This window comes from Lissotriton helveticus, chromosome 7 (genome assembly GCF_964261635.1).
Source record: "Lissotriton helveticus chromosome 7, aLisHel1.1, whole genome shotgun sequence".
Taxonomy (NCBI): Eukaryota; Metazoa; Chordata; class Amphibia; order Caudata; family Salamandridae; genus Lissotriton; species Lissotriton helveticus.
The window spans coordinates 1,418,758,967-1,418,778,420 of record NC_136068.1 but is presented as its reverse complement, the minus strand read 5'-3'; positions in this window follow the sequence as shown (position 1 = coordinate 1,418,778,420).

Here is a 19,454-nt window from a genome sequence, read left to right as displayed (position 1 = left end):
TATGAAATATTTTAACAATATTATAAGATTAGATAATAATAAAATGTTATTAGGATCTCTGCCTTTAGAGTGGACATCCCTCTGTAGTAAAGTATAGGCAACCTTTCCCTATATTTTTCCATATGAAGTTCTCCACAACAGCTGTGGAAATCTCCTCATGGTAAAGTATGGTAAATGTTCCTTATATTTTAGATTAGAGATTTTTCCCTATACTTTAGCATAGGTAGATATCTACCCCTACTGCGGAGTGTAATTTACTGAACTTAGAAAAAATGAATACAAATATTTTTATGTTAAATATTAATGTGAATTAAATGTATACATGTATTTTAGCGGCCTGAATCTATTTAAGCAGTAGCAGTCTGCTCTCCTAGCTGACATCGAGAGTAAGGAGACGCACGCGCAGCGCCTGATTGAATACCTGTGCATTGCTAATGATATTGCTGTGAATTTGTTGTGTCGCATTTGTGATTTTAAAACTTATGTTGCACTCGTCGTTTTTAAAAAAGACAAACTCACACACTCACCGGCGCTTCCCCGTTCCACCGCTGACTCGGTCAGTTTGTTGTGGAGGGAAGTCCTACACAGGAGCACACCGAAAGTGATTAGATTTCCTCTGTGCATCCTGCACCAGTTAGACGGGCCCTGTTTTTACTTAAGTATGAGGTCCACCCTGGCGCGCAACGGACGCGCGCAGCGGGCGCACCAATGGCGCGGCGAATACGCGCCCAAGACAAGCCTGTCTGCGCCCGTCCGCGCCAGTAAGTCGACTCTCGCTAGGGATCCTGGCAGAGAGGAGGGGGGTGATCGTACCTACTCTAGAGAATTTTTAATGGATCTAAATAGCACGGAAACCTCATGCATCAGGGCGGCACCCCAACATTTGCGGGGTAGCTCTAAATGTACTTGTGGGTTCACTCTTCCGAAACCTACCAGACTTCCATTTCTCATCTCTGCACCCCAACAACACATCTTGGTAGCAGAGCTGAACATAAGATCTTTAGCAAAACACTACTTGGAAGTACACAACCTGGTCAAAGAATATTCCCTTGACATCTTGTTCCTCACAGAGACGTGGATGCGAGAGGACATGAACTCAATAGCCAACCTGGCTACCCCCATAGGATACTCTATCCACCTATTAAATAGACAAACTAGGGGGGGAGGCATTGCGGTGATGACTAAATCCCATTATGCTTGCCTATTTACTAAACTGGAGATGGAGGGCAGTGAATGCACTCGTTATAGTATTAAAATCAACCCCCATTTCACCTCATCTGGAATCCTGATTTACAGACCCCCAGGGCAGGAAAGTAGATTCGTTAAAGCCCTCTTGGAGACAGTTTGCTCCCTGGTAAGAGGGACCTCCAATTTTAACATATTCGGAGACCTTAACATTCATTTCGATCACAGCACTGACAACAAGGTGGGCGGCCTGCTTGCCGATCTAGCCGCCTTCCAACTTTTCAGCTAGTACAGGGCCCGACCCATCAAGGAGGTCATCTCTTAGACCCTATCTTTACCAACTTAGAGGAAGCTACTGGAAAACGGCCAATTCCCATGACCTGGACTGACCATATGCTGGAGACTATGTTCTTACCTATTCACGATACAGCTAAATCGGGCATGGCCCAGAGGGTGAGTGAGCGCCCCTGGAAGAAGCTACGACTCGAGGACTTCCATACTCTACTCAAAACCAATCCCCCTATGGATAGTGGAAACGTAGAACAGGGGTATGACATTTTTTGTAGCTGGCTAAACCAGGCTTTAGACATACTGATCCCTGCGAACTGGATTAGAGCGCACTCTCAGGAGTCCAGCCCGTGGTTTAGTAAGGAGCTTGCTGCTCTTAAAAAAGAATGTAAAGTTGCTGAGCGTAAATGGAGAAAGGCCTACGCCCCGGAGTTAAAAATCTTATATGTCCGTGCACAAAAACACTACCATAGACATATTTGCAGGTCCCGGGCGACATACTACGCCAATGAGATTAACAACAGTCTGAATCCGTCTAAGGTCATCTTTAAAATTCTTAAAGAGCTGAGTGCCAAGAAAGCGGTGGAGGAGACAACCGCCTCCCAGGCACTATGCGAGAATTTGGCTTCCTTTTTCTTAGATAAAGTCCGTAAAATCTACAACTCATTCCCAGTCACACCTACCCTTATCCCTTCCAATAAAATGCCTACCCACACACTTATGATCATACCTGAGCTGGGGTATGCGGAATTTCTCAAACTCTGCAGTAAAATTAAATCAGGCTCCCCGGCAGACCCGCTAAAGCCCGCACAATTCAGTGAAGCAGACACTTTGGTGCTCAACCCCCAAAGAAATATCATTAACTCCTCATTTGCAACTGCTACAATACCCACCAGATGGAAGCATGCATGGGTGTCCCCCATTCTCAAAAAACCTACCATGGATCCCACCAGGCCAGAGAGCTTCAGGCCTATCTCGCTGCTACCCTGGCCAGCAAAGGTGTCAGAGTCCCATGTGAACACCACCCTGACTAAGATTCTCTGTGCCAATAATATCTTGGACAATTCCCAGCACAGTTTCCGTGCGGGCCACAGTACAGAAACCACACTTCTTAGTGTAACAGAATATCTTCGGGCCATTTTAGATTCCGAGCAGACGGCATGAGATCAAAGCCAATCTCCTCAATGACTCATTGTAACAGTTCACCTCTTAATGCTGCAATCTCTTGAGGAGATGGTGGAAATTCATTGTCTTCCAGAATCAGAGTCTGTAAACCAATTAACCTTGGTGAATAAGGCACAGTCAGTGACAGAATTGCATTAGCCTCTATTCCAGAAACTTTCAGAGCAGGATCTCAACAATCAGTATCAAGAACTCGGCCCTCTCTCTCCCAGCATTTGTGATCAGTTAAGTCCACTCAGGAAAAATATCTCCGACACAGCACTCTTGATCTCCTGGACCTCCTTACACCTCGTGTGTCTTACTTGGTCTCGCTAAGATCAAACTCTGAAGATTCACTTATTGGTGCAAGTTCTCTTTCAGACGCAAGTCTCAGGTTCCTTCTTTTCTGTCTCACAGGCCACTTTTCATCTGTGGTATCTTTCTTCCCTGACTACACATGCCTTTTTTCCACACCAGTCTCTTCTGCTGAGTCTGACTGTATACCACTCACAACGTTACCCTCTCCCTAAGAGTCTATATTAGGGTCTTGTGTAGCTTGGCCCCCCTCAGCTTGATCTGGTGGCTACCCAGCCTCTCCAGGAGCCTCCACAGCTTGGCTTGTCCTCTCTTGTAACCCCTTGATCACGGCTGGAACTATTTCTGAGAGAGGAGATGTTTCATTGGAGGGACCTGTGACTCATCGAGTTTGGGAAGTGGGGATCCAGTTTGGCAATCCTCCACACTTCACATCAGTATTTGTCACCAATATCACCAATATGGCCCATGCCACTGAGAATCAAGACAGTTTTTTCTCACATGTTTTTGGATGAGCACCCAGTCACCTGGACTCAGGTTGTCACAGAGGTCTTTTGATGTCGGTGCAGTTGTCACTTCAACCTGATGAGACACTGAACAAACCACATCAGCCAATCCTTTACAGTAGTCAAGTCATCTGCGATGTTAATCAAAGCTGTTGTTGGCACGGCAGGCAAGCACATTGCCCTTCCCATCAAAATTTCATGTGGCGATAACCCAGTCCTCCTGTCAGGAATGCTGTGCAAACTCATCAGAACCAAAGGCAATACATCAGGCCATTTCAAAGATGATGAAGCACACGCTTTAGCCAGTCTCACCTTTAAGGTGCCATTTATCTGCTCCACAATGTCTGATGCCTCTGGCCTGTAAGTACAACGCAGTCTTTGATCCACACTCAAGGCGGTACACAATAGCTTAATGATTTCGCTATGGAACGGAGTTCCTCTATTCGACTCCAATGTAGTTGGAAATCCGAAGTGAGGAAAAGCTCCCTGAACATTAACTTTGCTACAGTGAGACCATCACACCTTCTAGTCAAATAAGCTCCCACCCATCCACCAAGCAACACAACCACCAAGATGAATTTCAATCCATTACACACAGGCAGCTCAACAAAATCCAATTTGATCCGATTGAAGGGACCCCCCCTCACCTGCCAATATGACTCAAAGCAACCACTGTCTTTTTTCTAGTATTTGTTTGTTGGCAGGTAACACCCCTGTGACACACTGCTTCTGTAATCACACGAATCATCGGATTGAACCAAGTCTGTCTTAACATTCTCACCTTTGCATCCATTCCTATGTAAGATTCCCCATGAATCTGCCTTGCTATTGGGTTTAACAGACAATCTCGCAACACTGCTCTACAATCAGTGGAAACCCATATGTCATGTTCTCCTTCCTCACAACTTGCTCTGATCCATCCTGCGTGTTCTTGATCTGTGGCTTCCATTTGTCTTCATTCCATGTGTTTGCTACAGTTAGCAGTATGCTGAGTTCAGTCTTCTGTGCACTCTCACAGTATATTCCCCTTTAAAAATACTTACATGTGTTGCACAAAAACTAGCAACTTCATCCGCATAGCAGCTTCCTGTTGTGACAAAGTCTTCTCGCCTCCCGTTGGCAGCGCATTTAATGACAGCCACTTCCTTTGGGCAGTGCATTTAATGACAGCCACTACTGTTGGTAATTGCAATACTTTCAACAATGGTCTCATATATTCCCCATTCCTAATGGGAGTGCCTGATGCTGTTAGGAACCCTTTCTGGGACCATAGCTGTCCGAAGTCATGAACTACACCGAAACCATTCTGGCTATTGGTATAGAGAGTGACTCAGATCTGCTCAGAGACAAGACATGCACGTGTCAAGGAAATGCTCTTGGCTACTTGTGCGTAGTGTACTCCCTATAAACAAGCAGCTTCCACCACTCCAGAGATGGTGCAACAGCAAATACTGCTCTCAGATTACCCTCATTATCTCTTAGACATGAACCATCAACAAAAAATACTTGATCAGGGTCAGACAATTGCTCATTGATAATGTCAGGTATGGGCTTGGTGCAAAGCTCAGTAACATCCAGACCAAGGGTCTCCAAACTTTTCTGTATTGAGAGCTACTTTTGTTCAATGTAACACATTGAGGGCTACTAAAATTATTAGTGTTGTATTATCTCAATTTTGTCAAATGTCTATTAATTCAACCAAGCAAACGCTTTCTCATTTAGTAAGCTGGGCTGCACACAGGTGGGATACTCAGAGGTAGCTGGAGCGCTATAGTAGCTCACGAGCTACTGGGTGGGGACCTCCGATCCAGACAGTCATGGTCTTCACAATTTTCCCCATCAGCATTTGGCACAGGTAACAAGGTAGCAGTATTTTACACAGAACAGTGCTTCAGAGTCATGTTCTCTACAGCGAGCAATACCTGCTCATTTCTAGTCAGGCTGTTATTTGTCAAATGCAGTATCTTAGTTCTCCTCATCAGGACCTCAACTGAATGCTGTACACATATTGTAAGTGGATGACACATCACAATGCTCTCACTTCGTTCAATACTGATACCTGTTGCAGCAACAGATTTGAGACATCGGGTCAACCCTGAAGCTACAGGATCTAATGTAGCTGAGAAATAGGCCACTGGTCTACAGGTACCTCTATGTTTCTGACAGAGTACAGTAAGAGCACAATCTTCCCATTTGTGGCAGAACAGCAAAAAAGCTTTGTTGTAATCAGGCATTCCTAAAGCTGGAGCGTGACACAGGCACTCTCCAAACTCCAGGAAAGCAAGCAAGCAGTCATTATCCCAAGGTACCAGATCATTAACATCCTGGTGGGTCAGCATCTACAAAGGCTTTGCGATCAAGGAGAAATTCAGGATCCATTTTCTACAGTAGCCAACCATTCCCAAAAATATCCTGACCTCTTTGTGGGTAGTAGGCAGATTCATTTTCATGATCGCCTCCACTCGTTCTGGTGACACCTTCCTCTTGCCTCCCTCAATTTGATGGCCCAAATACTGAACTTCTGTCAGACAGTACTGAAGAAACCTTATGTCAATTGTCAGCCATGTGGTTCAGTAAGGCGATAGTGTCATCCTTGCAAGCCTCCCCTGTTTAAGATGCAATAAGGAGGTCATCTATGTAATGGATAAACACAGAGTTTCGGGGCAGAATCAAGCTCTCAAGGTTCTTCTTCAAGACCTTATTGAATATGGATGAACTTTCAGTATACCTTTGAGGGATATAACACCAAGTTAAAACAAGATTCTCTAGACTGAAAGGAAATACAAACTGGCTTTACTCAAACAGTGGAATGGACAAAAATGCCTGACAGAGGTCAATCACTGTGAACCGTGCAGCCTCACAAGGAATCTGAAATAGGATCACAGATGGATTCGATATCACACGACAACATGGAATCACAATTTTATTCACCTTCCTAAGGTCCTGAACAATGCAATATTTACCACTGGGTTTCTGCAATCCGATGATAGGAAAATTGCACAGAATTCCTATGATCTCCTTTAGAATGCCCTGCACGATCATGAGTCACTGACCCCTTCTCCGGCTCAGCAGCAGGCCAATCGTCAGCTATTTTTACAAGCAGACCACAAATCTCTAGGAACAATAATTTTGAGCAAGGTATTTTAGTCAATCCTCAACACCTTCAAGTATTCAACAAAGCGATAAAATTGCTTGTACCATTCCGTAGGTTTTTCCCGCAACCTGGGGAAGTCATTCGTAAATGCTGCAAGGTCACCTCTACTCGAAGGAACATGCAAATACCCTCCGCTAGACACCTCCCGCAACGGATATGCCTCTACTTCCTGTGTTTCCCCTCCTGGAGGTGGAGTTTCCCCTGTCACCTTCTTTGCACTCTTTTGCTTTGACCCCCTGTCCTCCCACTTATCCATACTCCAATCCCGTATTCCTACAACCAATTCTTGGATATGAGTAATCCTGTCACTATCTTTACCTCCAGCTTCTGGTCACTGCATGCTCCAAGCCCTTGTTCCTATGACCAATTCTTGGATATGTGTAATCCTGTCAATCTTTTCCTCCAGCTCCTGGTCACAGTAGTTAAGCCTATGATTTTCCTGTGATTAACAACCACAGGGGCTGTCCACAAACCCTGAACCCGGGACAAATAATTATTATATCAGACAAAAAGGCTCAGGGGGAGAATAGATGTTAAACAATTGGAAAGATATCCAATATATTGGTTAGAAAAGCCCTTCACAGCAGCCTAATAATATCAAAATTATGCATTTATTTATTTTGACAATTCAAAAGGTTTTGTTTGGACATACAGATAATCTCAAGCAAGAAAAACGCTGGTATACAAAAAACAATACATTAAGACCAGACAAGTGGCAACAACAATACATATCACAAAAAAGAAAGGAACACCATAAACATAAATACTGTGTCCTTATGTTAATTTAGGCCACAGAAAAGCGTCGACTGCGTTTCGACCGATACGTTATTTAACGGTCATCTTCAGGACTCAAAAGTGTTCTTGTGCAAGAGATCTGTACAATAAAAAATATATAATTTCAACAGTAATTCCCGATAATGAATTTTACAAGTAAATTCAGGGTAGGCATCTCATGAGGAAAAGGGCGGCCGAATGAAGGGAAAATATTCAGTAACAGAAAAAGAGAAAGTTGATAACCTTGATCCACACCACTAAGTGAAGGGGAAACCTTATGCCAATGTGCATAAAAACAAGAAGGCAAAATTACCTTCAATTTTAAAATCGAAGGGATAGACCAATCTGAAATTCAGGTCCTCCAGAATCACTGTTCAGTAACTAAAAATTACCAAAAAGAAGAAGCACAGGTCACATGATCTGCACACATGTGCCTGAAACAAAACAATGTGGCCAAAAGAATATTGCACTTACCGCAAAAAATTCACGGTAAAGTCTAGCTACTTAATAGCATATTATGGAAGTCTTCAAAACATTCGGATGGCCACCAAATGACCACAGAGGTGATGTAAGAATTTATTCACCAATTCATCGTCTGCGGGCTATGGGAAAAATGCAAGACGTAAGTGCAGGATAGATAGAGCTTTAAATAATCCAAACTGCTGGGACGGTTCCTAAAAAATGACCATTATCAAATATAGTCATGTAAGTTTAGCAAGTACTGCAACCAATGTCTAGAGCGCCCGTGCACCTCAATAAATGAGTACAATACAGATGCCAGACTATTATCGCATCACAATATACGGTACATATGTTAAATTTATATGCCCGGTCCAAGCGTTTCAAATATTTAAGCGTAGATAAAATTATTTTAATTGCACTACCTTCTATAAATGTATGCAGAAATGATCGAACATGATAAACTGATTAATGTTGGCGTGTCTTATTGAAGACACAATCAAAGCTTACCGCCTGTTCAGTTCAAAACACCAACTTGTTTCCACGTGCATGAAGCCGGAAATGCGGCAAGCACGGTCGGCCAAATAGAGGTATCGTGATGGTATTAGAGAAAGGACAAGCAACCAGCCAAAGGCAGCGCCCTCTTGGACTAGGCAAAAAATACATCGTGCCTATACATAATACCGGCACATATATATGCATGCAGAAAAAACTTGCTATTGAGGGTACAAAAAAATATTTTTATTGTTAAGTGTACAAAATAAATCAAGAAGGGTGGGGGGGGGGCGCAGATCTCATTGCTAACTTAAGACATGGAAATATATATCTAAATTGTGTAAATCGTGAATAAGAACAGCCGTTTTCATCACAAGAGGTCTAGGTACACATATGGATATAGAGATTTTTCTAGTATCATTAAAAAGGCACATGATAGCAGTGAGAATATTTAGCGCATTTGGCACATATTACATTTACAGAGGAAAATGCATCAGTATCAAAACATAGAGTAAGCTGTTACATTAAGGATGTATATAACTCCAAATCACGAAAACAGTTGAAAAAGCAAACACAGTGTGCAGTGGATATAATACAGATTTAGATGATTAACCATGAAAATACTATACACAGAGACATATGGTCTTGTTTGGTCAAGATAGTTATTAATTAATCACCACAGAATGACATTCCTCAATTGAGTTCAATCCATTATTCACACTGTCACATCGGAGTATCCACCGACACTCACTTTTATTCAAAATGTTTGAAATACTTCCTCCTCTCACAGGGACATGGATAACCTCTATTATTTGCCAACTCATCTCTGAAGGGGCATGATTCTTTTCAGAATAATGCGCAACCAAAGGTGCGTTTTCAGTAAGACACCGTATCCTGCTTTTATGCTGTGACAATCTGGTCTTTATTTTTTGGGTTGTTTGCCCAATGTAGATGAGCTCACATGGGCACCAAATCGCATACACAACATTAGTTATGTTGCAATTGGAAAAATCACGAAGATCATAAGAAATATTTCCATGTATGAACTGTTTGGTGTTCATACTTGTGTCACACATTAGACAACTTCCACATTTGTAGTGGCCTACTACCTTGTCCAAACCCCATAGAGATGTAAGAGTGACGGCCTCTGCGCGAGGTAAGGCAGCCCGGACTAAATGGTCTTGAAGGTTTTTTCCTCTTTTGTAAGAGAATAACGGCAATTCATTGGTGATTCCAGTGGAAACCACAAGTGGCCAGTGTCTTTTGATGATGGTCGAAATTTGGTTGCTACGAGTACCAAAAGTCGTCACACATGGAATGCGTTTCATTTGTTTTTTAGGTCTGGGTGTGAGAAGTTCTAAACTGAACTGAACAGGCGGTAAGCTTTGATTGTGTCTTCAATAAGACACGCCAACATTAATCAGTTTGTCATGTTCGAGCATTTCTGCATACGTATATAGAAGGTAGTGCAATTAAAATAATTTTATCTACGCTTAAATATTTGAAACGCTTGGACCGGGCATATAAATTTAACATATGTACCGTATATTGTGATGCGATAATAGTCTGGCGTCTGTATTGTACTCATTTATTGAGGTGATCGGGCGCTCTAGACATTGGTTGCAGTACTTGCTAAATTTACATGACTATATTTGATAATGGTCATTTTTTAGGAACCGTCCCAGCAGTTTGGAATTTTTAATGCTCTATCTATCCTGCACTTACGTCTTGCATTTTTCCCGTAGCCCGCAGACGATGAGTTGGTGAATAAATTCTTACATCACCACTGTGGTCATTTGGTGGCCATCGGAATGTTTTGAAGACTTCCACAATATGCTATTAAGTAGCTAGACTTTACTGTGATTTTTTTGCGGTAAGTGCAATATTCTTTTGGCCACATTGTTTTGTTTCAGGCACATGTGTGCAGATCATGTGACCTGTGCTTCTTCTTTTTGGTAATTTTTAGTTACTGAACAGTGATTCTGGAGGACCTGAATTTCAGATTGGTCTATCCCTTCGATTTTAAAATTGAAGGTAATTTTGCCTTCTTGTTTTTATGCACATTGGCATAAGGTTTCCCCTTCACTTAGTGGTGTGGATCAAGGTTATCAACTTTCTCTTTTTCTGTTACTGAATTTTTTCCCTTCACTCGGCCACCCTTTTCCTCATGAGATGCCTACCCTGACTTTACTTGTAAAATTCATTATCAGGAATTACTGTTGAAATTATATATTTTTTATTGTACAGATCTCTTGCACAAGAACACTTTTGAGTCCTGAAGATGACCGTTAAATAACGTATTGGTCGAAATGCCGTCGACGCTTTTCTGTGGCTTAAATTAACATAAGGACACAGTATTTATGTTTATGGTGTTCCTTTCTTTTTTGTGATATGTATTGTTGTTGCCACTTGTCTGGTCTTAATGTATTGTTTTTTGTATACCAGCGTTTTTCTTGCTTGAGATTATCTGTATGTCCAAACAAAACCTTTTGAATTGTCAAAATGAATAAATGCATAATTTTGATATTATTAGGCTGCTGTGAAGGGTTTTTCTAACCAATATATTGGATATCTTTCCAATTTTTTAACATTTCCTCTCCCCCTGAGCCTTTTTAGGATTTTCCTGTAACATTTTTGTTGGAGTCATGTCTACTTCATATCTCTGGGCTAACTCTGACCACGAAGGTGGTGCCTCTTCACCCACTCGAGTAACAACCCTTGGTCACCCCTTAAAAGATCCCGCAACACCCTAAAACATTGCATTTTGTTCAAACTTTTTACAATAGACAATTTCTTCAACCACATTTCCCGATGACTACCAACCAATCCCAGTGCGGCGTTACACCAACCAACCTATGGCAGCACGGCACACTCTGACGCCACCTTCACTCCTCACAGCAGCTCAACCTGCTTCCCAATTTCTCCATACGCATTCGCTCACACAATCGTCTTAAACTCCGTAATTGTTTGCCATCTAAAGGATCGATAGAATTCAATCATTCAAGAACATTGGCGCACGGTGACCCTCGACCAGCGTTGATCACCCTAATCAGTATTGTCAACCCCTGTATCCAAGGTCCACTAGACGATTCCCATACGTCCCATTCACACAAGGTTCCTTGTCTTAGGTGGAACTGCAGATGACGTCTTACCACAACTCCTCAATTCTTCGGTCAGACAATCACAATCTCTGTATCTTCTGCACCCTTATTATATCTCCCAGAATCTTATGCCACTCCGGGACCTGAAACTCAAATCTCAATCATCGGACCACATCCGGCACAAAATCACATTATCTCAACTCTCACACCAACCCCTCAAGACATCACACAATCAAATCATTCCAGGACCCTAACACACATCATACTTTCTATCATTACTCACTCCTGCGCTCGCTACTGATCTTGCTGCACATCAGACTCCGTCAGTCTACGCTGGATTCCATTGCCTTCCATTCTCAGTCATTGGGCTCTATTTTGGGACTTTGGAGTTTTACTGTTCTAGATTAATTCTGGGTTCTCCACTCGCTTCATGTGCTAACCATCCTACTCTGCTTCCAACTGAAAATGCCGGGCCCATAAGTTCTGGACCTATTCTAGAATCACAATCCGATGATTCTTTTTAGCAGCATGTAAGCGTAGAGGGGATAAAATGAATTGTTATTTTCAAACAATTCAACAAGTTCCTAATGGACACATAGTAACCACAGACAACTACATGAGGTTAGTTAATTTATTACAAAGCCAAAAATAACTGAACATAAAGACACCTTAGGATGAGAGTGTAGAAATACATCGGAATTATCATAAAGCCAAATCAGCGTATCCAATTCAGACACTGTAACATAAGCAAAGCAATTAAATCATGAAATAAGAATCAGAGGATCAGAAAGCATTAGTCTAAATTTCCCCGATTTCAGGCTTTATGAAAATAAAGCATTAATCTATACCTATACTGACGTGACATCCCTACTGAGCATCTTCAAGAAAAGAAATAAAAAGGTGCCAGCATGTGGAGTCTTCCTAAGAAGTTTCTCCACAGTAGGGGTCAATGTAGCAGAAAGCTACCCAGACAGAGCTTGTTCTAAGTTGCTTTCTCTCCGAAGGCAGAGGGAGAAGAAGTGGGCACTTTCCCTACCCCCAACCCCAACATAACATGACTACAGGTATCCTTCCCAAGATTCCTTGCGGGTCACGCCACCTGCTCTGGGTACAGTCCTCAAAGTAGTTTTCCATTGGACAATGATTTCCATTGCTGGCAACAGTTTGTCCATAGTTCCCAGGCCTTCTCCAGTGCAAAGCGTCCTTTATCAATTTATACCATTCAATGCAACTTTTCTCTCCTTGCCTGACTAATAAAACAAAGACAATATTCTAGCTAACAAGAGCTCTTCTCTCACCCGCAACACAAAACACGAGAAAGAAAAAACTCCACAGCTCACATGCTATTTAGCATGTTAATTCTAAAGCAACAGTTTCCAGGGAACTACATTTCAGCCCTATAAAATTCAGCTAACATAAGTAACTAGCATATGAGCTTTACAAATTTGCATTGTAAAAAGAAAGAATATTCGATTAATGCATTTAACTACATGCAAAACGATATGATCAATAAACACATTTAATGCATGAATAATTGTCAGTTGCACAACACAAGTTCTTCATGTTAATGCCTTCTGCTAGTTATATTCACTTTCTACGGTAATTATCCATGTTACGTTCAATGGTCTAGACACATCACGTTTAAAATTAATACATTTCACAATTCTAACCCTTGATGTTAATACCACAAAAGATTATATGCGGGTGACCTCTAGACGTGTGATTATAATGCACCCCTACAAATAGAATGCGATTTCTGCTACATCAGTGGCAACAACATTCTTGTGTCGTATAAGTTTGCTTGATCTCTTATTTAGGTGCTTTGCCATGCATCTGGTCTGTCTAGCCATTCTCCAGGAACCACTTTGGGGCGCTATGAACTGAGGAGTTAGATAATCCTATGCTTCAGTTTCTCTCCTTCACTATCTTTCCCTCTCTCCTCCTATTTTTGATGTACTTTTTTTCCTTTCTTCTTCTTAGTCTACATGTTTACAGATGTTGGTTTCATGTGATCTTCACATTATTCTTGCAGTTTGATAACATTGATTGCTCACCCACGTTATGGGTCTTTGGATACTTTTTGCACTATTTGACTGCCAATGTCTGCTGTCCATCCAAAAAGGCAAATACAAAGATTGAAACACAGAAAGGATATGAACGGTGTCACGACCCGGCACACTGCACTTCCAGCAGTTCAAGTGGTAGAGTAGTCCAGATCTTTGGAGTGTAACAAGTGTCCAGAACCAGTCCCATATCATCTTATACAGGCAAACTTTCATATAGAATTCCCATACTCCTTTGTCTAGGTTCTCAATGAGGTCTTTCTTGTCGGCTTCTGTGTACTCTGTGAGGCAGTAGTTTTTGCCAGTTTCCCTGTTGTTGAGATAGGACGGGGGTTGGTGCGTAGGTGCTCCACTTGTAAGTTATAGAACCCTGTCATTACCCCTTTTTAGAGCCCCTAGGGTTTTAGGTATTGAATCATGGATGAGTCTGGGATGTCCCATGGCCGAGGTTCCAATGTTTTGTGAGGCAGTGTGACAATGGGATATATCTTCACTTATGGTTCGTGGAAAGGAGAAACTTGTCCTGTAGTGCGTCAAAGGATTTGAGTTCCTCCTTCTGTACTATTTCATTGACAGTAAGGACACCTACCCTGTGCTATTCTTTTTACTGTATTGGCCTGTCCGCTACAAATATACAAAGACATTTTTCAGAGTGGTGCTTGAGTGTATAGTCTGGCGTTATTTTTAAAGAGGTTGTGTGCATCTCTAGATCTGCACCATGGCTTAAGTCATAGGATTCTGTGTCACTGATAGGAGAGTTTTATGTTAATATAAGAGTTGTAATCCCTTGGTCCTGTGTGTGAGGTTACGTTCAATAAGAACACAGAGAGAGGGGTCATCTGACTTTGGCCACATGTATGTTAGTTAGGACAGATGTAGTCATGTGCAGTAATGTTCAATGCTGGGGAGTTCAAGGCCTCAGTGTATCCTGTGTGCTATAAATCTGGAGACTTTCAAACGGGGTCTCATTTTACCCTATAGGAAGTCTTTAATACCCATATCTATGGATCTCAAGTAGTGCTAACATTCTCAAAACATAGGTAAACTGTGGGACTATAGCCATCTTTACAGCCTGTACACAACCACATAGGGATAAGTCCAAATGCAACCATTTGCATATTCCAGGTTTGTTCAGGCAATGAGGTGGTCAAGGTTGCCAGGTAGTTGGGGTATCAGAGCCCTATTGATGTAGATTCCCAGGTATTCCAGGCATTTGGGCTTCCATTTCATTTGATACCCCTCAATAGTGGCCCTCGTTGTATATCAGGACATAGGTAGTGCTTCACTTTTCTCCTAGTTAACCTTATTGCCTGAGGTCGGGGAGAATTCATTAATGATAGACGCAAGGGCTGGAAGGAAGTGACTTAGATTCATCAACATAAGTAAAATGTCGTCTATGTATAGCAGTATTTCTGAGGGTCCTGCCAGTGGGGGAACTCCCACTATTGCAATGGATTGATGAATGGCTGCTTCTAGATGCTGCAGGGCTAGCAAAAACAAAAGTAGGGACAGAGGAACAACTTGTCGTGTTCCCCTGTGAATTGGAAAGGTATTGAATAGGAAGCCTCCACAGTTTACCTGTGCCATGGGACATCATACAGCCAATAAACTTCTAATGATCTTTGCCAGCTGTGGTCAACCCCGCAACAGTTTTTGTGATTGTATACAATATATAAAAGTTAATCAAATAAAAAAGAATACAAAATGTTGCATCATTCAATTCACTTCATTGCCTTTTCAGCATTGAGGGATAGAAACAGGGTGCTGTGGCGGGTATTCTTTGAGAGCCACGAAAGGTGGGTCAGGGTTCTAAAGTAGTTGCCCGATATTCTGTCTGGTACAAAGCCACTTGTGTGAAGTGTATAAGGGTTGGTGTGAGTTTTTTAAGACGCGAGGCTAATATACTACCTATGATTTTAATATCCACATTGAGGAGAGAGATCAGATTGTAAATGCCTCATTGCAAGTGATCATTTCCTGGCTTTGGCAAGGCTGCAATTAACGCCTTGCTAGAGGTGACAGGGTAACCAGAGTGTACTGCTCCCCTATAAGCCTCACAGAGCAGGTCTATTGTCTCAGATTTCGTCCAGCTGTAAAACTTCCCCGGGTATCCATCTTAGACACCTTTTGTACGGGAGAGCAGCAATGGCTATGGCAATTTCGTTCTTCTGCGAATGTGTATTCAACCAACAGACTGGCTCAAGTTGGATAGGCATTTGCAACTTAGAATGCCATATACATGCAGCCTATCACCATACCCCTAGTGTAAGAGTGATACTACTGCATTATGGAACATGCAGTATAGTTCTCTCATATCGCAGCATCACGCTGCTTATAGTTCATGATATCACTAGCCAGTAGTGACACTCCTTAAAATGAATACTCCGATCACATGGGAATATGTATTACCAGTTCTAATGCGTGTTGTTTTTATGTTATTAAAAACGACTTGCAATAGCTTGTGGGACATGAATTTAATACGTTGTAGCAGCTGTTAAAAGACAAAGAGTGATTTTAGAAATCTAACAAGTGAAATGCTCTCCTTTGCAAATTCAAATTATTATGATATTATTGCCTGGCACATTTTATTATTTAAACAATATTCATATGCCCCTAGTACTGTTCTCTAGTGGGTTGTGGCTCAGTTAATCTCCATGTTGATACTGGAACCAATTCGGTTATACGGTTTCATACATTCCAAGTCACATCTTATTCCAAAACATACGAGATTCTTTGCACAGTGGTGTACATGTAGGTCCTCATCCAGGTTGTGTCTTCTGGGGAACTTTGCTTCAGTTTTATCCAGTACCTGGCTCCAACTGTCTCAAATGTAATAATGTTTTATCACCTCCTTTTTTCGGGTTGTGGGTACAGTGGTACTCCTGCAGGACTCAGCATGGCCCTGCTGTGGGGTACTGCAGTAGCACTGTGGGTGCTGCCCTCCAGCTTCACCCCTGTGTTACCACTGTACCACGCAAGCTCCATTGCGGAATCCGAAAAAAATGCCTAAAAATTTGAGGAAAAGAAAATGTGGGTTGGTTACCCGTGGGGATGGTTTGGTATCTGTGAAGAGATGGGCGTCCAAGGGGGTTGGGTGCCATGAAGGCCATGTGCAGTGGAGGGGCGGGATTAGCTGGCTGTAGCAGGGATTCAGTTGAGCACAGTTGAGGATAGGGGCCCACTGGGGGGGCTGAAGATTTTGAAATATTTTTTACTTTTTTTGGTCGAGGTTCTACAAAAAAAAACATGGCTTCTGAACTTGGATCACCCAAAAATGATTTTCGGCAGTCCAGTATGTGAGCAGATACTAGGTAGTTCAAAGCTGTGGAACTTCACCTCTCAATGGATATTACTTTGGAGAACTTGGTGTGGTACATGCCAAGATGGGAAAACAGAGGATTGACATCCTCTGTGATGCCAGAATTTGGAATACCACAGATTCTCTGGATTGCACCACAGTTTCCCTGGATTACACACAAGCTCCTGCACCCGAGATAGAAGCCTCCTCTTCTTCACATCTTCATTTGGCAGCAGTGAGTTGCTTTGTGTCCCAGGTTCTGAGGTGCTTGGCCCTGATGTGCCAAACTTGTACTTCTTGCCAGGACCACTGCTGGTTCTTGTGGCACAGTCTACATGTCACAACGTTTGACAAAACGTTCTTCTCGCTAGCCTGTATTGTGAAAAATGACTAGTTGGTTGACTCTGGCATGAGTCTGGGGGCTCGTCCTCATCTTGAGCCTGTCTGTATTTTCTTTTTTCCTTTAGAGGCTTAGATTTATTTTTGGTTAAATTCCCCCCCAAAATATAACAACTAAGGACAGGGGAACCCTACTCACAAGGAACCAGGGTACTGGTTATATATAGGAAAACAGCTGTTCCAGTGGATAATAGGAAAAAGGTTTTAAGCAATATATACGCACAATCGCAATAGGCCTGTAAAGGACCTAATAATATTTGAGGGCAAAATGAACTTTCTACACAGTTTAATCTATAATGTTTATATAAACACACAGTAAATAGTATAAACACTTTCTTAGATTCAAAAAGCGCAGTACTTTGTGCATTGTGTCCCCAAGTGAAAATGGAACCAAAAAGTGACTATATACAGTGAAGAATTTACAAAAGTTTTCCATAAAGTGCAAGACGCGACCAATTAAATATAAATTATCAAGAGGCTAAGTATACAGTGACACTAGCTGTGTGATGGGTCGTTCTGTGAACTTGACGATGGCGTTTCGACCCTCCTGTGAATGTGGGGTTTTCTCAGGACTCCTAATGTAGGGACATCTACAAATGAATGGGATGGGGAAAGCATTAGGCCCATATACCGGCACATATGCGAGAAACTATATTGAAGGATTAATATAGAAGATGGTTACCTGGATAATAAAAGGGCGCAGCCTGTGTAAACCTGATGTGCCCCGTGTGAAGTGAAAAGGAAAAACTCACGTGAGGACCCAGCCGGGTTCTTAAGTGGTGAGGTCAAGGGAGAAAAAAATCATAGGGTTACACCGGGTAATGGCACAGGGGATATTTATGTACAGATATTTTTGGGAAAAGTAGGCCTTACCTCACGGTGAGGAAGACTGGCTCCTAAGGATGAAGATAAGCTACAGCCGTAGCACTTAACTTTCCATTGTAGAATATAAAACAGCACCGGAGGATTCCGTATATTTGAAGCTGCAGGAGGAGGAATGTGTATATTTTAATTGCCAGGGTGTGGGTGGGACCAGGGGGTTAGGAAAAGAAGGGGGTGGGGTATGTCACACTGTGGTGAAGTGCGCTGAATAACTTATTAAAATGCTGGTGAGCGGAACGATCTCTGTATCTGGCTTGGCAAGCGTCTCAATCCACTGCCGCCCGGTCTCGCAGATTAGCTTTTGGTGTAAGGACACCGAGAGCTGGACTGGGAGTGAGTTAAATGCCTGGGTTCCCGCCTTCCCGCGCTGTGAGTTCGGCAGGGAAGTGGGTGGATCGCAGTTTCCTAGTTCGATCGGCCGATCGGTAACTAGTAACCATGGGAACTAAAAACAAGCCTGCCGCCATGGATGGTATTTTCAAGTGTATCATTGTTTTACTATGTCTAGTGAAGACAGTAAGTATTGTGCAAGCGGTCATAAGGATTAACGCTATTCATATATTCTGATAGGTGTATGTGGTGCGATATATACGTTCAATAAAGGTTGGGCCTATTACCCTGGATGGTCAGTGTCATGCAAGCGGACATTATGAATAACCCTATACATACGTTATACGACAATTGCTGGTAGGCACTTTGATAATAAAATTAACATAAGGCGATATTTACATTTAATAACGTTGGGCCTGTTGCCCTGAATGATCTGTGTGGTGCAAGCGGTCGTGATGACTAACGTTATACTTATATAGTAAGACAATCGCTGATAGCCATATGTGGCACTGGATAATAACATGATATTTTCATTTGGCAGAGTTAGGCCTATTATCCTCCCTCAATAGTTGATATATACATTATATACAGTTATTTACATAACAACTGTCACAAGCCCATAATATATGTGGTTCGCTCTCCCATTCTAGAAACCAAATTGGTACCTAGGCCAGTATGATATCTGGGGAGAATGGTGTGTTTTGTAGAGAGATGGACACTGAATGCGAGCTTGTGCTATACCTACACTTGGATGGGTATGTATATGCCGGCCATAGAGAGGACCTATGGTTATTACAGACCGTAGTGTAGTGAGAGCTGCATTCTTTTTTTTAAAAAGATTTTATTAATGAAGCAAGAGGAGGCAGTACAAATATCGGGTGTCCTACTATAAAATACAGAATAGGTACAGGCGGGAGAAATATTCATGCAAAACATAAATGCGAGAGGAACATGTGACGTCATCTCGATTACGTATATTGAGAGGAGGAATAAACAGCATAGTAGACGACCTAGAACAATCCCATCCGCAAGCCCCAGTCCTCA